The sequence below is a fragment of the Castor canadensis genome, chromosome 14 (assembly GCF_047511655.1).
Source record: "Castor canadensis chromosome 14, mCasCan1.hap1v2, whole genome shotgun sequence".
Lineage (NCBI taxonomy): Eukaryota > Metazoa > Chordata > Mammalia > Rodentia > Castoridae > Castor > Castor canadensis.
Window position 1 is genome coordinate 93,399,921 of NC_133399.1, and position 23,542 is coordinate 93,423,462.

At 34.7% G+C, this 23,542-nt stretch overlaps 1 long non-coding RNA gene across 1 annotated transcript in view; it reads right to left on the reverse strand.

Moving 5' to 3' along the window:
• LOC141416458 (uncharacterized) overlaps nucleotides 1-23,542 on the reverse strand; it is a 107,774-nt gene that overhangs the window by 34,612 nt on the left and 49,620 nt on the right. Inside the window, exon 2 of the long non-coding RNA XR_012441181.1 lies at nucleotides 3,656-3,732. This is a non-coding gene — a long non-coding RNA (uncharacterized lncRNA). The remainder of the gene's footprint in view (nucleotides 1-3,655; nucleotides 3,733-23,542) is intronic.

Below are 23,542 nucleotides of genomic sequence, written 5' to 3' on the forward strand. Positions count from 1 at the left end.
CCCTTGTCTGATGTATAGCTAGCAAAGATTTTCTCCAAAATATTTAAGGAAAAATTTAAAAGTTATATACGTAAATGTTTAAAGAGGAAGATATGCTTGAGTGAACAATGACAAAGAACTCTTAAAATACTGATAAAATATAAAATCATGTGCCAGATACATTGACTTAGAAAAATGCAAGTCTGACCCTCATGAGTTTTTTCCTATATATGATGTAAATAGTCATTTGATTTTGACACAGGCATTGCTGTCATCAATAGCAATGCCCCCACCCATTGGACCTTGTAATTGTGACTGGTACTTATGATTCTATCCTTTCAGTCATCCTTTCTCACAGATAAGGACTTATTTTCTTTTACTTGAGAAATAGGCCTGAATAACAAGCTCATTAGTACAAATGAATAATAACTTAATTGCTTCCTTATTTGCATCTCATCATACAAAGTTCTTTAGCACACCCAATAATTTGAGACTGGCATGTCTGGGGGTTTAAGTTCTTGTGAATAATTCAACATAATTTCTTAGTATTTTAGGAGTTTGTGGATAGAATAGAAAATAAAACTTATATTCATCAGTAATAAAAAGGGCTAATAGCACTTATATGAGAAAACATATATATTAAAATGTATTTACTTATTTCCTCAAAGCAATAAGATGGGTATTGTTACCAAGTAAACTTTTCTGGAAACCATAAAACCTTAGCTAATATTTTATAAATTGATAATCTTTTTTAAGTTACACAGAAACTGCAATTAACATGAATAAACAAAACTCTAAATGTATGGATAATTTATGTAAATGAAGTCCATGCGTGCATATATTAATATAATGGAATAGTGCAGCAGCAGGTTTGCCTCTATGTACAATTCTACTGGGAGATTCATGAGTCTTTCTCTCAGGTTCTCGTCCCGCATTTTCTCAGTTTCATCCGGAAAGGCTATTCTTCTTGTAGCGATAGTACAGGGCTTATTGCATCCTCTTCCAGAAAAGTGAACATGTGTTCTAAATTTATTGTACCATACAGAGAAAAAAATTTAAATAAATGTCCCAGGCAAATATATGCTGCATGTCTCTTGTGTGAGCTGCATCCGGTTGCCACATTTCCATCAGGTAGTTTAGGCCATGGCGTTAAGTAAGAGAGGTTGGTGTGGAGTGAAATATTCTGAATGTATTGAACACTTCAGTGTCAATTCCAAGTTGATAATGGAATCCCATCCTACCCAAAAATGCATGGCTGGGAATGGGAGAGGAAGGAATTTCTCAAGAAACACATAGTTGATATTAACAGGAAAAAGACAAGTAGTAGATACAGAGGGAACAAATGCCCACCAGAAAATTGCATAAACAGCTTAAAAGCTATTTCTTTTATGGTGAAATTCCTGGGTGTCTCTAACAAGTTTTCTCAGTAGTGCTAAACACACAGCCTTTCACAAGAGTTCTGAAGCTAAGTATATTTTCTGTTGTATATGTAGGAAATGCTGTTATTTTAATAAAATTGGGCAACCTAAAGAGGTCCCAACAGGGGAGTTTTAAAAATAGATTCTTTTATTGACTAAGTAGAAATTTAACAATGGATATCCAAGTACTCAGAAGTTATTATTAGAAAAGCTTGTTGCCAGCTGTTCTCAGTATCTATAGACAATACAACCGGGGGACCTGTGTTTGGGTTGGAGCATGAAGGGTTCATGCCTAATCTAAGTAAATCTTTTCTGTGAGTGGATAATCTAAGTAAAATTTTTCTGTAAGTAGGATTATAAAATCCTTGGATGTGCTGTGTACAGAGGTTCTGAAATTCATTGGAGGCTTATATAAAACAATTTTTATTCTTACTAACGTGGTTCAGAGAAATTCTGTTTAAAGAAAAAAACTAGGCAAGCCTTTTAACAAATATTTTAAGGGTATTCTGTTTTTAAAAGTTGGTATTTTAAGACAGAAATCATCAGCCATGAATATATTAAAATAAGACAAATGCTTTGCTAAATAGAATTTAGCAAATTCATCATTTCGAACATTAAATCAGCAAAATGTGAATGATTAGATCTTAGAGATACCACAAATGTGTTTGAAAATATCAGCTTAAAACCTTACATTGAAATAGTTACCTCTTAAGCAAAATCTGTTCCAACTATAAGCACCTTAGGTATATGATTTTTAGAATGTGGGGATAATTCATCCAGTGAAATTAAGACCAATCATTTTCTAGTGGCATAAAACCAATCATTTTCAGTTCTCTGCAATTTAAATCATATTAGCATACATTAGTCATATCAGAAACCAAAAATTCAATTCTGTTAGTCAGGGAGCTGGTGTCAAGCAGTTACTGGATATAGCATTGCTCTTGGTGCTCACAGTTACTCATGTGTCCTATTGAGAAAGTAGCACTTATATTAGAAGGAAAATGTAAAGCAAGAATACTGCAAATGGCAATCCAAAATCCATTAGAAGCAATTTTTTTCTTTTTTATCTTTGTAATAGTTCCACATTTCTCCCTTTACAGTCTGGTTTTGCATAAAAGATACACCACAGCCAAAACTTTTATTTTTACTTTGTGGTAAAGTCTCCCAGTGGCAGTGAGTAAATTATGGTCTTTTTTTTTTTTACCATTTGACATTAGAGTATGGAAGTAAAATTCTTCAATTTTCATGATTTATTCACTAAAAACAGTATTAAAAATATGTTTTTGAATGTGGAAATTTAGGAATGGGCTCTTACATTTTTTAACGACTAAGAAATATTGCTCATAAATGAAAAATGAATTTGGTACCAGTAAAACTCATCTTTATGATAAAATGAATTTTATTTTAAGCAATAAAAAGGAAATACCTAGTTTTGGACATTGATCAGAGGAAAGGGACAGTGGTGTTATAGCAAAATTGAGTGAAAAAGGTTGACAGGTTACTCTCTTGTTAAAAGATGTCAAGCAGAACAGAAATTTAATGTAAATACATGGAAATATATTAAAGTTGTTTTGCTCCATGAATCATTCAAGTAACTACTGTTACATCTGTTAAATTTCTAATGCAGGATAAGTTATTTTAAATTTCAAAAGATTCAGAATATTGAAAATTCTGAACTATGACAGCAGTTATGTCTACTCAGCAAAAATGAGAACATACATGATAACATAATTACTAAATTATTCTCATCTGTGATTTACAAATGTGTAATTTTAAAAGACTTTGATAAAAATGATCTTAAGAGCAAAAGCAGGAATATCTCTTTCAGACTCTGTGGATGATTTTTTAAAAATTCAATTTATACAAACAAATCCTATATTCTGTGTTTTTTATTACCACATCTTCTTAAGTTTTATACCTTCAATGCTTTATTCACATAATAAATAAAAATTTAAAAATCATCCAATGTCATGTTTGGCTCTTAAGAATATATAAGTCAAAAGTTAGAATCTGATGGGTGGAAAGTTATGGATATATTTTTATTAATTCATCAAAAGTATCCCTCAAACACTGCTTTTCTTTATTTCAATGTAGTTATCTTGTACCATAATTAAGAACATTTGCTTTTAAACCACTGGACTAGACCAGTTTGTGTGGGAATTTCCACGTTCTTACAGAACTAGTTTTATCATGTCCTGCTGCATCAGGATTGCTTAACCACGCCATCTGGTCTGTTTTCCTCCATTGGCTTTTCTTACCTGTTCCTGTAGTGTGCGTCTGTGCAGAAGTCTTTTTCTTGATTGTTCTACTTGACAAATATCAGGCTGCAACAACCCTGAGGAACAACATGATTAATCCTGAGAAACCTTAAAGATACATGGAACTTATTTTCTGGCCTCCTAAGAAAACCTAAATATGGCAGCAGGATTTTGAGTTTTTACCCTGAGAAATGACCTACATGCAAGAAGCAGGCACATGCTTTGCCTCCTTTATGCAACACTTTTTGGAGTACTGCATCTCAGATAATATGCAAATGAAAAATAAGAAAAATCTATGGCAAACAAATAAAGAAACCCTACTATTCTCACAGGTCTCTTCACACTGCTGCTATTTTTCCTTAATTGTCCTACTGTGTTTAACTCTGAAATCTGCTTTACTTTAACTAACCATCTTAATTGCTCTGCCAAATGTGTATTGAATTGTTACATTCTCAACTTATATTTATGGAAAATGGCATTAAGCAAATTTAAAGTGTCTCATTTAAGTTAGGCAAAGTTTGATGAAACAAAGTCAGAATGATGATTTTTCTAAGGTTTCATTGGCTCCTCCCATTATCACATTTTCATATTTAAGTAATATCTTATTAAAATTCTTTAAAATATAATTATTAAATTAAATTGGACCTTTTACTATGATATTATAAACATTATATATTTGACCTATACTTTGTCAACAGACAACACACCTTCCTGTGAGTAAAGAAACAGCACGTGCAGCAAGGAGAGGTATGAGACAGTGTGCATTAGATGATTCTAAGAAATATACATATAACTTTACAGCTATAAAGGGAGCATGCAATGCTTGCATAATTTCTATGAAGAATCATAGACCGTGAATACTGTGCCATTCTATTGCTGAATCCTCAATCTTGCTAACTCAAGAGCAATGTTGCACCTGCTTATCTAACAGGCTGCCAGTGAGGTAATGAGCCATAATGGTACTTTTGTTTATAGTGAGGTTATAAAAAAGCTACACACCTCCTATAGAAATTTGTATTTCAGTTGTGAAAAATACATATTTTTATCACACTTAAAAAATTTACATTTGAGGATGGGGTATCCACAGTCTTGACTTTATGAAAAGGAACTCTTAAAAGGCAAAGCTAGACTCAGTGCTGTGGAATGTGAATATTTGGTAGTGTTTTCCAGAGAAAGGGATAAATAGGCAGGAGTAGAGCATTTTTGTTTTAACTGCATTCATGGCTTATAGCAAAACAAAAACAAAAACAAGGAATCTCTAGATCTGTCTGATTTTGCAGAAACTTATTTTGTAAGTTAAATAGGATTTACCCAACTCCACATGCAGCTATTATTTTAATCCAGGTTTTCTCAAAGCACTTAGTATTGCTAACATTCCATTTGGACCTACCAGAGATTTATAGGGTTCAGTGCCTTCTGACATTTTTTGATTATGAACCTCTTAGAACTTTTCTTATACCACCCTGGAAGAGGACTGATAAATGCTATACCCTAACTTTAGAACACTTTATCAAGCTGTCACATGGACCTCTTTGATTTGGCTTTCTTTAAAGGCCCCTCACCTTCAAGAAGTAAAAACGAAATGCATTTTGCTTCTCTCAAGATCTATATTCTTTATACTCTCATTGGCATTGACTTTTAGTTTGGTTGCCCAAACAAGAAACATGGAAGTGACTCTAAGATAGTCCCTCCCTTTAGTCATTTATATATAGTTAATTAACTGCTATAGACTAAGTAAAATGAATACAGTCCCAGAAGAAAATGTCTAATAAATGAAATGAAAAAGAATAGATTTTTTTCCTAAGGTCTGAATGTTTGTATCCTCCCCAAACTCATATGTTAAAGCCTAATCATCAATGTGATAATGTAAAGAGATGGGGTATTTGAGAAGTGATTAGATTGTGAATGTGGAGCCCGCATGAATGGGAAAAATGCCCTTATCAAGTAGATCACAGCCAGCCAGCATATCTCTTCCATTGTGTGAAGACAGAGCAAAAAGGCATCATTTCATGAGCCAGGAGTGGTCTCTCACCAGGCACCAGATCTACTAGTGCCCTGATCTTGGACTTCCCAGTCTAAATAACTGTGCAAAATATTATTGTGGTTTATAATGTACCCAAATTGTGATAATTTTGTTATAGCAGCCCAAATGAACGGACAGGTTTCATTATGATATTTAAAAGGGTATGGATACAAGCCAGGCAGTGATGGCTCATACCTGTAATCCTATTATTTGGGATTCTGAGATCAAGAGCCAGACTCTACAAAAAATTCACAAGGCTCCATCTCATTGCAAAAAAGCTGGGTGTGATGGTACATGCCTGTCCTTCCAGCTACAGTAGGAGGATGGTGCTCCAAGCTGGCCTGGGCAAACAGCAAGACCTTATCTCCAAAATAACCAGAGCAAAAATGGTTGAAAGCCTGGCTCAAGCAGAACACCTGACTAACAAGTGTAAAACCCTGAGTTCAAGCCACAGTGCCACAAAAAAGGGGGAGGAGGGATGCAGAAACAAGGAAACAATGAGCTTTGTAAATTTAAAACTTTTCTCTCTTCACATGAATTATTAATTATGTCTATTTAATGTACTTTGAACTTATTTCTACTTAATTATTTTAAGAGGTCCTTAGTAACGTTGTATAAATAGCATTGAAAAAATGAGTAGGCATTTCTGAAGCTGTACTTGTTTATTGACTTTTTGTAAATTGTATAATTACTAAAATGTCTTTTTTGTCATTGCTAAACATAAAAATAACTTTTAATTTTCTTCTGTACCAATTTGTACATTGTCTTTAAGGGGATAAGATATTATAATCCTTTCATTTTTATTTTCATTATTTTATTTTTGGAATTAATGATATTTACTATATACTGTTTCAAATAAATGGCAGACATTATTTCATTTAGTCCTTACACAACTCTCTTTCTTTTCTCTCTCTCTCTCTCTCTCTCTCCCCATACTGGAGTTTGAACTCAGGGCCTTGTGCTTTCATTCTGCCACTTTGACCATAATCCCCATTCCTTTAGCTTTTAGTGCTTTTTGAGATAAGGTCTTGTATTTTTGCAGTAGATGACATTTGTCCTACTTTTGCCTCCAACATAACTGGGATTATAGAGGTAAACTACCATGCCCAGCCCTTTCATATCTCTTTATATGGCTTACTTTACAGGTAGGGAAAATGAATAAGAATAGGATAGATCCATTGCCTATGCTGTTGAAGCTCTGGGAATTAAGCTTAGCAATTCTCTCCACAACTTGTGCTGTCAGTCACTTTACATATCATTAATTTGTTGTAGTTTTATCAACTACAAATCAAATAAGATTCAAATGCTTCCAAAATATAAAAACAATCATACATTCTTTAGGGAACAATAGTTCACTAGCTGGTAAATCTTACCACTTTCAAGTGTTCCTAAAACAACAGGAAGTTGCTTGTATTTGGTATCTTGTCATCACTATCTTGGTTTTTTAGTTTTACTTTGGTCTCAGCTGGTACTTGACTTAATTGGGGAGGCCACTGTTTGCTATTAGTGTGTGAAAGTAAAGAACCCAGTATCAGAAAACTTAAGTTCTTCTAAATCAACATCTGGAAAAATTGACATGTCTGAATATTCTCAATTTTTTGAGTATTTATGTGGTATTAAAACATTCTGTTTAAAATATTAACTACAAAAATTTGGACAAATTTTAGCCACATATAAAAGATTGCATCACAGATCCTGAAGAAAAGGTGTAATTCCAGTTTTAATTCTGAGATATTTGAATACTATATTTGTGTGTTCACTAAACATGCAAAGTACATTGCATGAAGTCTAGAGTGTTTCACCTTTTATCAAATTCTCCATTTAGCAAATCCAGAGGTACATTTAAAATTACATTTGTCTCATAAGTATTGCAATTAGCTAATGATATTCATAATATGGACTATTGTACTATGACATTTTTTTGGTAAAGTATGGAAAGATATGTGGCACCTTGGTTGAGGTTACAGTGGAAACAAATGACTTATTTGGAAGTAAACATGAAAGGAAAAGAAGAGAAGTTAAAAGGAAAGGAAAGAAAGCCAGTGGAGTTTGTTTGCCAATTCTGATATATGTGGACAGTGGGTGCTTAAGCCCTCAGAAAAACTTCTGTAAACAGTGAGGAAAATGACACAAAGTCATCCCAATAGAGATGTGGAAATACTGATACATCTGTCCATGAAATCCTTGTCCATCATTGGATCAGGGCAACTTCTAGGCACATTGACTACCTGCTTTTCTTGTGTATCGTTCAGATATTCACCTATGGCTAGGAAAAGAGGAAGAAAGGAGGAAGAGAAGGAACAAGGAGAGAGGGAAGAAAGCAAGAAAAGAAGGAGAGAAGAAAAGAAGGGGAAAGAAGGGAAGAAGGAGAGAGTGAATGAAGGAAGAAAAGAAGGAAAATGGAATGGAGGAAGGAAAGGAGGGAAGGAAGGAGGGTCTCAGCTGAAGCCTCAGATATTTACCAGAACATCTTCAGTGCAGTGGCAAAGTCAAGAAAATATCACTAAGCCATTGACATTGTGGCAGGAAGTTAGGGAGGGGGAAGAGAGATTAATGAGTGCTACAGTAAAGCATAGGAAAACCAGAGTTGGGGAATGTTACCTGGAGACCAGAGGAGGGTCACTTAGCCATAGAGGTTAAAACACCCAATGAAATAACATGTGATTATGTATGGGAAATGCCTCAATCCCCCCCTCCCCCTTTTCTGTAACCTGCTCTAAAATGGTATATAAGGAAAGCCCCTTTTATTCCAGGTGCTCCGCCTTTGGACATGAGACTGCTGAGTTGCAGCTGGCTTGCTCAATAAACTTGCTTCCCAAAAGCTTTGGTGCCTTCTCAGTTTCTGTCTGAGCCCTCCTGCAACAACATTGGCTGAACGGGAAACAAAACCCAATAGTAGATGCAGAAAAAAGAAAATATGATACGTATGCACAACGGAGTACTATTCAGTAGTAAAGAATAATGGAATTGCATCCTTTGTAGGAAAATGGATAAGCTAAACATCCCCACAAAAGAAATATAATGTTTTCTCTCATATGAGGAATCTAGACCTAAAAAAAAAACCTAGATCTAAAAAATAATTGACATGAATGTAAAAAAGGTAAAGTGTTTGAGGGGGGAACAGCAGGAAGAGGAAAAGGGGAGGAGGAAAGGAGAGGATGATAAGGGTGCATATGATCAAAGTACATATGAAAGGAAGAAAGTATACACAGGAAAGAAGGAAGGAAGGAAGGGAAGGAAGGAAGATAAATTTTCCCTGAACTCTTGAACTTACCTTATCTATTTTTTGTTTGTTTATTCATTTATTCAAATATGCATACATTGTTTGGGCCACAATGTATGCACTTGCTCAAAATACACAGTATTCATAGATGGAATTTTCACATGAAAGCCCCTTGTATATGGAAATTTTAAAGCATTGACACTGTGTCATGGTATGTTAGTCATAATATCCCTTTTAGTAATTAGAAGTGCTGACACAGAACATTTTGAAAACATTCTATGCCTGAAGGTGTGACACTTGGTAATCTCAGTAAGCTTGGAGCTGCCTAGAATGTGGAGTGCAAGGCCTGAGAACCTGCATTTAAAGATGATCTCAGCAGGAGAAATTCTCCAAGCTTATTTTTTATTTTGTATAAAGAAGTCATAAATCCTTCTTCACTTTTAATATTTGTATTAGAGATTAGAGGAACATAATCCAAATGAGTAAAAGGAAGCCATAACCTTCTTGTAGGGAAGCAGAGATCATTGCATTGAGGAAGGTTGATCTAAGCAGACTAGTTTTTATTCCACCTTTCTTAAGACATGGTAGTTTCCATGTAGACTCTTTATCTAAAAATATTAAGCAGAAAGATAATTGTGCTCAAGTAATTTATCAGTTGAAAGTAAAAGTGACTTTGATGATGTAGTTTTAAACTTTTTGTTATAAAATGTCTCTTAAAATCCCTAATCTTTAGAAGAACATCTTGTAAAAAAAAAAAAAGAAAAGTAATTAAGACATGGCCAGGTAAAAGTAAGGTTCCCTATATTATTGACCATGAGTTCTCCTTTAGTGTCAGTGTGTGTGTGTCCTTTTAATAGGTGAAGAAGGTAGGGGTTGGGGATTTAGCTCAGTGGAAGAGCGCTTGCCTGGCAAGTGTAAGGCCCAGAGTTCTTCAGAATTCTACTGGAGAAATATTACTCATGGGCATCATCAGATGAAGAAGTGGGTTAGCATTCCTATGTATGCAAGTGATAGAATTTATAAGAGAATCATTAAATAATCTCATGTAAAGTAAATACGGGAGAAAATTTGAGCATGTCAGTCCCAAAGGGAGCCTAAAACACACCCATTAACTTAGAAAACTTACCTTTTACCTGAAGACACTAATAACCATAAAACACCAGAATGATTAGGGTATTACTGTATGTCCATTTACTTCAGTTTGACATTCTTTTTTTGAACCCCTACTATGTATGACTAGACTCTAAATTTCTAGTGAAGACTACATATCAGACATTGAGTAAACTTTGGGAATTCAAACCTAGAACAATTTCATGCATGTGTGTGTGTGTAGGTGTATATACATGAAATATCGAGTGTTTGTCGGCTGTCTCAGTGAATATAACTGAAAGCTGTTGAAATTTGGGTCTGGAGTGTAGCCTAGGAGGTAAAAGAGTGAAAGTCATTAATGCAGAGAAGTATGTGAATTCATTATTTTGAAAGAAATGGAATAATCAGAATAGAAAATAATGAGGGAGGAGGAAGTCTAGTTGTGAAATCATAGCGAGCAACAATTAAGGGAAGACAGAAAATGCATCTGAAGAGAGGACTGCAAAGTAATTAGGCCGTAGCACAGTCTTCTGGAATGTGAGCACAGATGCTAAGGAAAGAGGGGCAGTTATCAGACTCAGATGCTGTGGTGGGAGGGTCAAAAAGAAGATAAATATCCCTGGGATCCGGCAGTCAAGGCTACTATGGTAGTCTTGGAGTTCTGGGGGCCAAGACTGGATTGCAGCAATTTGAGGAGTTATTACTGCAATTGAGATTAATGACAGGGAATATGGAATGCTTTTGCATTTTGGTCTCTTATCTGTCGTAAGGAATTTTTGTGTATTGTGGGAGAGGAGTGTTCTTATTTTGTTCCTTTTGTGTTCTCAGTTTTTCAAGAAACACTTATTAAAAAAGACTTTAATGCTCTTCTGAATTGCCTTGGTGACTGTTGAAATTCTATTGACCATATATGTATGGGTTTATTTCTTATCTCTTTATTCTGTTTTATTGATCTGTTTGTTTACCTTTCATCAATACTACATTGTCTTAACTGCTGTACATTTACAGTAAGCCTTTAAATCAGGTAGTGGAAGGACTCCAATATCATTCTTCTTTCCCAAGACTATGACCATTCTAGGCACTTTGCATTTCTATTATCAATTTCATAAGTGTTCTGTCACTTTTTCTGAACAATTCTGCTGAGATTTTGAATTAAATTTTTAATTACATTAAATCTTTAGCTATCTAAAATTAACAAGTTGACAATATTTGATTTTCTAGTCCACAACCACCACTCATCCCTCACTTATTTGGGTTTCCTTTATTTCTCCTAATAATATGTTATGGTTTTCCATGTAGAGGTCTTGCACACATTTAGTTAAAGGTATCATTAACTATTTCATGGCTTTCATGTTATAATAAGTAGTACTAATATAAATTTCATTTTATAATTTTGTTGACATTAAATAAAATCAGTTTACTTTATATTGACTTTATATCTAACTGCCTTGCAAAAATTAAATGTTAGAGAAGCCTATAGATATTTTTATTTTTTATGTAAATATAATTATTGCCTTAGAATAAAAAGAATCTTACTTGCTTTTTTACAGATTTTAAGATTTTAAGTTTTTTCCAAAAGTAATTATATGGAAAGGTTTTGTGTGATAAAACTATAGATTTCTTTTTATCTTTGTCTTTTTTATTTTTGCTTTTTTTTTTAAGTTACATTTCTCAGTTCAGTGTCACAACCACTCATATTGAACTCTTCCTCCCTGAGGTAAAGAAAAGAAATTTTGGCCTGAAGTTATCACATTCATTATGTGATCGTTATGTGATTCTGGGCTATTTGGCATAATCTATTCTGATGGGTTCACAAACCCTATCAAAAATTATAATTTTGATTTTGGCTTTATTCATTATTATTTGAGTGGATAACAAATCTCTCCAGCATTTTATACGCTAAGTATAAAATGCTAGAAGCATTGTCTTCTAAATTTTTTGAAATAATTTATTTTGACTGAACTAATAAAATGAATTCTTTTTAACAAAATACAAGTTTGTGATACAATTTGTAGTTTGTACTGCTGTATGTGTGTGTTCCCTTTTTAAATTAAAAGTGTTTGTAATTATTAATGTTACTAGAAGGCATATTAAATACATCTGAAGACTTAAGGACTAATGTAAGTTTGCAGCATCAGTGCAATTCAGATATTGAAAATTCTGGTCCATTGTTTATGAGTTCATATTTTAGGGGCTATTCCATTTTTCCATATGACCATTTGTTGAAGGAGACTAAACCCAGATACTCACCTGTGAAAGTGTCATAGGAACTTTCCCCACAGGGACTTGCTGTACTTTGATCATTGGTGATCAGTAAATGATCTGGGATCTGAAAAAATGGATGGGAACTCATCGATCTCCACTGTGGTGACTCATGCTTCCTACACTGCAGTGTTTGCTCATACAGGTCAGGAACATTTTAGTATTTGGCTCATGAATTTCATTGCAGTGTTCAATTAGCTAATGGTACAGATACCTATACACCAAAACACCCATCATCACTTTTTTCTGGTATTCATTTGTAATATAATATATCTGTATAATGTATATACAATAATATCTATTAATGTAGGACAAAAGACATTTGAGGGCTGGATTAAGACTATAGGACTTAATAAAACTGGCAAAACTAGAAATAAGATTGGCATACACCAAAATATGAAAAAATGATTTCTGAAGCATTTCCTGATTTGGGAAATTCTAATATTAGAAAAAAATTATAAAGATACTTCAGTTCATGTAAGGAAGCAATACATTTAAGTTAGTTTTTTTTAAAATATAACTATAGACAATGATTTATTTTTTTTTGCTTAAATTCAGTCTGAAGAATCCATTGTTCTTTTCCCCTGACCTTGGAAAATAAGATTTTCTTTTACAAAACTTATCAACTGTAGAGGGAATGGAGAAAATAATCAGAAAGGGCAAAGTTAGGTAAAAACCCAATTTCAGTATGTTAATGAAAAAACAAACACAGGATAAAAATCCAAAAATTCTGAGAGGAAATAATGAAGAAGTCACTTAAGACTTGGAAATAAAATGTTCTTGTAATTTTGCAATAGATAACTAATAGATAACTTATTATTTTTTTCAATGTATTATTTCCATGGTAACCTCATGCTACATGTGGTCCAAAATATCCCTTGTATAAAAATGTAAACTATCATGCACAGGAAATTAATGTGAGTCAACTCCCTGTATAGCTATCCTTATCTCAACTAGCAAAACCCCTTGGTCCTTCCTATTATTGCTTATACTCTCTCTACAACAAAATTAGAGATAAGGGCAAAATAGTTTCTGCAGGGTATCGAGGGGGTGGGGGTGAGAGGGAGGGGGTGGAGTGGGTGGTAAGAGAGGGGGTGGGGACAGGGGGGAGAAATGACCCCAGCATTGTATGCACATATGAATAATAAAAAAAAATGTAAACTATCTTATTTTAAAATCTCAGAGGGTAAAAATGTGTTATAGCAAACTATCATAGTTTAAAATTAAACTTAGCTTTATGTTTATAAATATTTAGCATTTATTAAAAATACATTTTCTTTAGAAAATATGAAAGCATTTATATTTGGCAGTTGCTTTTCATCTTTGCATCTTTTATGGTGCTATGCTTACTACAAAATATAAGCAATCATTTAATTATATTACCTAAATAGATAGGTGCATTATACAATCTTACTTTTTTCAGAAAACCAGCTGGTAGAAATACCAACTGGGATTCAGGCTAGTTATGTATACTCTTTGGATATGTTTGCAGCAATTTGTCTTTAATTTTTTTTAGCAGTTCCCTTCCTATCACTCTAGGTAAATCATCAAATTCATGGTAATTGGTTGCATCATATATAAAATGAAGGAACAAAATGAGCAAACACTCCAGTAACATTTTGTGAATTCTGTTGTTTTTTTCAGACAGCATTATCTCTACTCAGATGAGCCATAACACTATTCTTCTTTCCAACAAAATTAAAGTAAAAGAGATGCTGGTACTTAAAAATTCAATCGGAATGAACAAATGTCTGTCTCTATAGGAGGTGCTGAAATTATGTTTGTAGACCTTTTTTATTCTTTACTCACTGTAATACATTAGCTATTGTTCAGGTACTATGCTCAAACTCTAAAATAGGAACCTAAACTGAAGCACACACTATATATAAAATTCTGAAGTTATAGTGATAGATATTCTACAGGATGAGAGTAAATGGGGAAATTGGGCAGTCATGTTACTTTTAGGGTTACAGAGACTAGGGAAGCCACTTAGTGTCATATTACATAGTGAGTGGTTAAAATATTATTGTCCACATATATGACAAAATGCCACATCACCAGAGTAAATAGTTAAAAGAAGTGTACCCCTTTAGCTGGTTTTACCCAGTTTTCAATTCCTCAAAAACAAAGTTCACCCTGTGAATGCCAAATAAATATGAACTCACTTGCCTGTCAAAGCTATACACATCTGTTTAAAAGGAACATCATATTTGAGTAAAATAAGACATGAAATTTCAGATTAGGCCAAAAGGTAATTTCTCCACATTGGGTTATGACATCTTTCTCTACAATTTTTTTTTATTCACACTTCTATTAATGTGGTTAAACCATGCAGAATTACTTTCTAAGTCTTATTTGCTTACTAAATTATTTTTATTTTTCAATTAAAAACTAAAACCTTTACAAGATAGTGGTTGCTGTGATTTCAAAGTTATACCAAGTTGATAATGGATCTTGGAATCCTTTTTCATGAGTGTTCCTTTAATTTAGGAAAGCCTGTTCTATTGTTTCAGTATTTATTCTGTCTGTCCTTTATTTTTAAAGCAAGTGTAGTGTTTTCTTTTAAGTAAGCATTTTAAAAATATACTAATGGGAGGAGTAGGAAATGGGAAAATGGTGTGGAAGGGTGAATATAGTGCAAATACTGTGTACACATGTCTGTAAATGGAAAATTGAAACCTATTAAAACTATATTAGGAATGGGGGGGGGTAAAGGAGAATGATGGAGGGGGTGAATTCAATATGATATATTTGATATAGTATAAAAACTTTCATAAATGCCACAATGTACCCTCACCAGCACAGAAATAAAAAAAGTAATTTTTTCAACTTATAGAAAATGCACAGATAATATAGAGTCTAGTACAACTCTCAACCAGTTTCCTGTTGTCAACATCTAACACTATAGAGATGCATTTATCATAACTAGGTAACCAGAAATGGTCCATTATTGTTAACCAAACTCCATACTTTATTTAGATTTTACAACTTCTTGGTAGTGCTTTTTTCTTTTTAAATTCCAGAATTTCAACCGTACTACATCTAGGGATTTTATCTCCTTTGACTCTTCTGGTCCTTTGTAGTTTCTCAGACTTTCATTATTGTGATGACCTTAACATTGTTGAGGAGTACATGTTAGCTATGTGGTAGAATGCCCTTTGGTATAGGCTTGTCTGATATTTTCCTCATGGTTCTCATGGTTAGATTGATGATAGATTTGGGGGAAAGACTACAACAAATGGAAGTCCATTCTCCTCATAAGCTAAAAATAGGTTCCCCCATTGATGGTGCTGCCTCGATTTCCTGGCCCAGGCACTGTTTTTTAGGATTCTGTATTTTAGAATTACTTATTTCTCCTTTTTCATGCCCTGGTCTTTGGAGAAAGTCACTAAATATAGAGTGGAGAGTTCAACACCACCTTTACTGCAAGGAGCATTTATATAAATTACCTAGAGTTCTTCAGTGTGGGAGATGTCTCTTTTCTCCATTTATGAATGTTTTTGCAGTACTTGGGCTTAAACTCACCACTCTACCAGCCCTTTTTTGTGATAAGTTGTTTGAGATATGGTCTGGAGAACTTATTTGCCCAACTGGCTTCAAACCATTGTCTTCCTGATCTCTGCCTCTTGAGTAGCTAGGGTTACAGGCGTGGATATTGGCACCTGGCTCTTCATTTATTAATTTAATCATTTGTTTGTATGTAATCAGGGTATTTATAATTTGGGGGACAATCCAATATTATCTAAAAATGTTTGATGATAATATTTCACCTTGGGCTTTTGTTAACTCTTTCAGGTTGTCTCTTGTTTACCTTTGACATGCTCCATTATTTTGTCTTTTGAGCTCTTATGCTCTGGCACTATAACTAGATTCTGAGAATGTGGCAACCTAAATGATTTCCCTTGATACTCTCCCTAAAACCTCTTCAAACATCACAGACAAAACATCCATAGAAGAAAATGATTTTGTCCTCCTTTGGACTTGGAAAAGTCAGGAAACCAGCAACCTCTATAACTTTCAAAGGTATCCTAATTCTGAGACATTAGTAAATACTTTTGGTAAAGCAAATCATCTGGTTATAGTAGGTTGCTTTTGTTTTACTAATATCAGAGGAACTACATGGACATGTGGAAATGCTCAAAGTGCTCCCAAACCTGAGGCTACAACAGGGTTATCACTTTATAGCTGAGAACACAGAACTTTCCTACTACATTAGGCTGGGAATTTTCAAGTCTATCTATCCCAAGTGGGGGGCTTCCTCCCACCAGCTGTGTAACATTTGTCACCTAAGCATGAGGATCAACACTGCCACAATACAAGAATAGCAAGAACAATGTACCTGTGAAACTGGACACCAGAATGACAGGATGGAATAAAAGAGATAAATCTCTTAGTGAAATAGGACTATTTGAAGAGACAGTAAACAGAAAATAAATACATAAATAAATAAGCACATAATCAGAATCACCAGAGTAATAACACTGAAATAGGAACTTGGAAACCAAGACATAAATAGTATAAAATTCAAAAGAAAGATTAGTGTATGCATAACTGAGAGGCAAACATTAAAGAATTGGTGGTTCTTAACTTTTGACTCCTCAGGCAGGTCAAGGATATTAAAAGAGGTGTCTGAATAGAACAGATAGGATTTGTGAAAGATGCTTGGAGAAAATATTTTCTGTGCTCTGAGTCCTTACCCCATCCTCTCATGGAGAAAAGGTAAATGGTATAAATTCTTCCTTCTCAAATGATTAAGAAACACTACCATGGAGCCATTTGAGAAGCTTGTAACATGTAGCCTGAACATGGAAGGCACAAGAAGGAAACCTCACTCATGTTGAAGGAAGGGGAAGAGAGAGAGGTGTGGCTATATGACAAATAAAGCTGATCTGTGAACATTTCCCAGACTTCACCTGGAAGAGGTATACAAGAAATGTGACAAATTTAGAATATTAATTTTTGAAAGTTTTATTAAAAAATGAACTAGTGAAGATAAAACAGGTCCTGTATGGAAGATGGTACCAGTGGGATGGGGGATGATGTAGGGAAAGGGTGTAGGAGTTTAATGTGGTGGAAATATTATGTATTCATGTATGAAAATAGAAAAATGTGACCTGCTAAAATGATTGCAGGAATGGGGAGAGGAGGGATAAAGAAAACTGCTGGAGGAAGTAAATTCAACTATGATATGCTGTAAGAACTTTTGTAAATATCACAGTGTACCACCAGTTCAATAATAATATGATAATAAAAAATCAACTAGTAACTTGTAAGTACCACACAGTAAGAATCTGTGATTTGATTTTGGATTTGTGGAAACAGGTGAATCACAGAAGCCATGCATATTAGAGACACATTGCTATGGGTCAAACACTGCATAAAGGAAGAAAGATGTAAAACAAAACTCTCCAACATGTAGAAATGAGAGAGAGAGAGAGAGAGAGAGAGAGAGAGAGAGAGAGAGAGAGAGAGAGAGAAAGTCTTAACTAACTTCTAATACAGAAAATATTAATCTGCTCAGGAAAAAACAAGAACTACCTGGAACCTCAAATGAGAAAACTGTAGTACAACACAAGTGGTAGAAATAGGGAGAGAAAGGAGTAGAAATGGAGACTACATACAGAAGATCAAACTTGTAGCTCATATGAACTCAATTGAAAGAGGAAATAGAACAAAAATAAGAAAGACAATAATGTAGAAAAATAGATTCTTTCCAATATGAAAAAGCTCAGTAATAAAAACCATACTAAACAAAATGTACAACTTTTCACTTAAAATTAGAAAACAAAATATAATGATAAAATTATAAGAGTTCCTATACAGAAATATAAATGATTTACAAAGAATGAAAAGTATTATGCTTTCCATCTGCAATGTACATTATGACTGGTAAGTCCTTTCATTTTTCATTTCACAAGTTTTCAAATGCTCACCTATGGAAAATATCTGCAGGTCCTTCTGAGGATCTGTGGTATTTCTACAAAACAAATTTTGAGCCATCCCCTTGTGAACATCAAGAATACCTCAATCTCTAAGAAGGGTCCTAAGTAACTAAGTGCAAAATTCAGAATGAAATTTATTAGCCATTTACTAATGGTGGTGTCACATGCTATGCTCTGTATTCCTAGGCAGATAGCTTTCTGGCCCTTGCCAAACTTTCATTTTGTTGTTTGGAACCCACCAATGAGCCAAGACTTAAGAGTCACATTAGAGTCAGGAATAGGCATGCCTCCGCCCTCACATACATAAAGCTGACCAATCAGGACTGAGCACAATTGCATTCTTCATTTACATAAATGGGACCCTGCCTGGGAACTTTCTCTTCTCTGTTCCTTCAGAGTGCACTTACCTTTTGTGCAGAAGGTTGCAGTCTCCCTGTATTGCAAATTGCTTTTTTCCTCCTTTTTTTTTGAAGCAAAGTCATCAGGCCACCTCTTTTTCTTGAATTCTTTTCTAGTGTATTTTATTGACATCAGCAATGAATGCAGATGTTTCCCCAGGTTTACACTGTGCTCTTTGTTACTACTGGAACCCCTCTTCCCAGAAGGCTAGTTTTAAAATGGCTCAAATACGTTTGGCCCTTTTGAGTCTATGTACCCCTTGAGAATTTTACACATTTATAACATGCCAAACCGTACTGGCATAGGCTGCAACATTATTACTTTTATCTCCCTCCATCCAGTTTGTTCTGACTAACAATCTGCCTTCATAATTCTCAAGGTAAGGCCCAGACATCATTCTCTATAGTGACATAGTCCCCCAAGAAATTTAAAATGTCCAAGAACCATTCATTCTCATCCCATTTCATTCACTGGTCACACCAGAACAGGCATACATGGTTGTCAAACAGCAAAAATTTGGCTGTCAGAGGGAAGCTGTTCTCTCCTTCTAGAAGCACCACTGAGTTGAATGATTGCTCTTATTTGTCTTATTTAGAAGAATAGTGTCATGAAGGATAGACTGGAGAAGAAAAAGTCACAGTAGTCCCCACCCCTCCCAGGATTTCTCCAAACACAAGTGTTTAGCTTTCTCCTCATTGTAACTATTTTAAGGGGCCAAGAATGTAGCCCTGAAGTTTTCATAATTTTTTTTATGAAATAGCTTGCTGTTTAGCCCAAGCAGGCATCTAACTCAAGATTCTCTTGCCTCAGCCTCTGGAGTGCTGGGATTACAGTCACACAGCACCAAGCCAGGTTCTTTGATATGTTTTGACAAGACTGATGGGATATACAGGATTTTCTACATGTTCTCTAAAACATGTAAGGGAACTTCTCAACAATGATTTTTCAGGTTTGGAATCTAAGTTAAAAAAGAAAAGCATGAATGAAAAACCTACCTCAATACTTATATATTGAATAATATAGACCTATTAATATACAGATCATTAATATAATATAATATAAAAATAATGTAGACCTAGGTCTGTGGAGAGTGGAATATGAGAAGCCTATGAGAACTTGACATGAGCACAGCTATGTCAAATAATCTGCAGGCTGGGATTGGCACAGCCTGCAGCTGCAGAAGGGAGTGACAGCAAAATGTGTCACAGCTGCTTTGCATAAGAATAAGGATGTTTACGCCATGACCTCCAGACAGGAACGGTACCAGTATGTGCAGAAAGTAGCCATTGCAGGTTCCTCCTCTTCCCTATAACTGCAAGGTCACACCTCCCCAAGAACTGTTGCTCTGCTGACTTCACTATCCCACTTCCTTGTTTGCTGCTGTGTATAATAAACTCACTGGAGGTCATTGAGGTTGTTGTGTGTCTCCACCAGAGCACCCAGCCCACCTAATCCTAGCTTTTTGCATATTTATCTTTTGTCTTGTCTCAATCTCCCATTGCTCCCAATTAGGTTCCTAGGATGACCACGTGTTGGTTGTGAGCTAGGTCTGTGGTCCAAAAGGGAATTCTACAATATACTTGAAATAACAGTAAAAGATATAAAAATATTTAGTATGGTCTATTTTTAAAACAATGAAAAACATTAAGGGAATCCCCTATATATTGAATATAAATATGTGATCATGGAGAAGAGTGTGGAATGACACACTGCAGGCATTTAACTGTGGGAAGTGGATTATGAGAAGCCTATGAGAACTTTACATAAGCACAGTTGTGCTCAATGGTCCACAGGCTGAGTTTGGCACAGCCCCAGCTGCAGAAGGGGGTGAAGGCAAAATGCCGCACAGCTGCTTTTCCTAAGTTGTTTATGCTCAGGGAAAGAAGTAGAATGTAGGTTTCTCTTGTTACAATGTCACACTCCTCCCACAGAACTGCTGCTCCACCTCCTTGTTTACCACTGTATATAAAAGACTTGCTGAAGGAGGATGGGAGTTTTAATGATTGATGGGTTTTGATTGGCTGCCTTCAGGCTGCTTGTGAGGCTGTGGCTGCTGCTGGCTCTTATGTGTCTCTACCAAAGCAGCTTTCTGCACTGAGAACTTTATACATAGGCATTAAAAAAGCTAAGCTAAAGAAAGGCTAAAGAGAACATGGTACAGTGTGAGTCTAAGACAAGAGACTTTAAAGAATAGAAAAGAAGACTTTAGAAGTAAGGTTTTAAAGACAGAGAAAAGAAGCAAAGTAAAAGAAAATTAAAGAAGTAACAAGGCAGAGTGAGTCTAAGGAAAGAGACTTTAAAGAATAGAAAAGAAGAAAGACTTTAGAAGTAAGGTCTTAAAGAATAAGAGAAAAGAAGCAAATTAAAAGAAGAATTATTAGAGAAAAGAAGAAACAAAGCTGTTGTGCATCTCCATCCAAGCACCCAGCACACCTGGCCCCAACTTTATGCATGTTTGTCTATTGTTCGTCCTTTCTTCATCTCCAGTCACTCCCTGTTAGGTCAGGGAAACCAGAAGTGTGAGAAAGCTCTCTACACTTAACCTATTTTGTTGTGGTAAAGTGTTACATCATAGAGAATACTAATTTTAAAAAGAGAATAAATAAAATATGTATGGTATATGTTAACAGAAAATAGATTTAAGTCTCTATCTATGATACTATAAATGTACCAGCATTGAATAGACATAAATACAAAGATTAGAAGGCAAAAAGAATAGCTGAAAACATAATTTGATTTAAATTTGAGATTATGACCAAGTTTAGCTTGGAGTTTTGTAAATTTTAACATAGCTTCTTCAGTAAAGTAATTGAAAAAATATGCCTTGGGTTTGCTTTGCATAAATAGTTCTTCTTAGGTTTTCTTTTAGTTATAATCTCTCCACAAAATTTTCCTTTAGTACTTTAAATTGAAGTACTTTGTTACCCTTCTAAACTACTGTAGTGACTATGTCCTGCACAGTTAATATAACAATTAAAACAATTAATCATCCATTGGCTCATGACATAAATTTCTTGTTCTTCATGACCTATAGACATTTTAAATTGTTATTGAAAATTAAATCTTTGTCATATTACACAATTAAATTTTGAATTTCTTGTGATTAGAGAAGCTCTCTAATAAATCTTGGTACTCTGAGAGTATTGTCTGTTTTGCTTTGTATCTACAGATGTCCTCAATAACAGTTAGGAAATTAATTAAAGAGTAAGGTTTGTTGACTTAAGGAGGGCAATGATATAATTTGCCAACCTATTCCTTCACCTAGTAAGTATTTATTGAATGTCTACTTTTGTGTTCACTATGGCTTTTAAATACAAAAATTACCATTTATCTCTGATATTGAATAGGAAAACAATATAGTAGCAAATACTTACATAAGCAGTGAAGGACAATTAAGGCAGAGTAAGGAGGAGAAAAGTGAGAGAGGATTTTATTAGGGTAAGGAAAGATCATTTGATAAGATGTCACTTGAGAGAGATCTGAATATCTGGAAGAAAGAAACCATGTGGTAAACTAAGAGATTATTTCAGGCAGAATAATAACTGTGGCTATGTTCTAGGAAAGCAAGGAAGTCCCTGTACTTAGAGGACATAGGAGTGGAAGAAGAGTAGTAGGGAAGGAGATTAAGCAGGCAGCAAAGGCTTGACCCTGCAAGTTCCTTTGTGATTTAGAAACAACCTAAAAGGGTTAAGAAACTTCTGAATGTTCTGTTTGTGGAGGTGACATGATTGTGTGTGTGTGTGTGTATGTGTAATTCTGCAGGTTGTCATTGAGAATACACGGTAAATGCAAGATAAGAGAAATAGAGAAAGAAGAGTGTCTCCATTTTGTGCTGCTAAAACAGAATACCTGAGTTAGAAATCTCTTTCTGTAAAGAACGGAGATTTATTTCTTATAATTTTGAAGGCTCAGAAAGCCAAAGTCAAAGGGCTTGCATCTGGTGAGGGTCTTCTTTCGGTGATATCCCATAGTAGAAGGTGGAAGGACAAGAAAGTGATGCATGGATGTGTGTGTGTGTGTGTGTGTGTGTGTGTGTGTGTATGTGTGTGTGTTAGAGAGAGAGACAGAGAGAGAGAAAGAGATGAAGGCAAGACAGAGAAACAGAGAATAGAGGCTAGAAGCTAGAGTTCATCTTTTATAAGGATGCCACCCTGGAGATAATTAAGTTACTTTCATGACAATGGCTTTAATGTATTCATGAGGGAAGAGCCCTTATGATCTCATCGCCTCTTAAAGCTTCCACCTCTCAACACAGTTTTATTTGGGATTAAACTTCTAGAATTTGGGGGCTGGGAGTGTGGTTCAAGTGGTAGAGCACCTGCCTTCAAGCATGAAGCTTTGAGTTCAAACCCCAGTCCCACCAAAAAAGAAAAGAAAAAAAAAAGATCACCACTGTAAGATACACACAGTGCTTGTGTTCAAATATTCCTTATTCTGGTGGAGTGGCTCAAGTGATAAGAGTGCCTGCTTAGCAAGAATTAATGCCCTGAGTTCAGACCCCTGTGCCACCAAGAAACAAGAAACAAAAATCAATCAAACAAAAAAAGCTTCCAGTACATGAAATTGGGGAGACACATTCAAAACGATACCAAAGAGTGAGGTGGCTACTATGGTAATAGATAAGAAGTAGTGGTACAATGAACTGCCTGGAGAAATTGCGAGAAATAATCCAAACTGAAATATTTTGGGAAAAGATTTGTTCAAACCCTTCATGTAACATACGAGTAATAGAAAAAATAAAAAGTATTTAAGGCTTAGAAAACTGAATAATTGATGCTATCATTCAATAAGATAGGAAACATTCAGAAAGATTAAGTCTGACATACAGAAATGAGAAATTCTGTTTAGAACATGCTATGTTTTCGATGAGTTCTATTAGCAAAGTTAATTACATTAGTACACATCTTTAACTCTTAGTGACTTAGCTAACATTTATATTGTATTCCTAT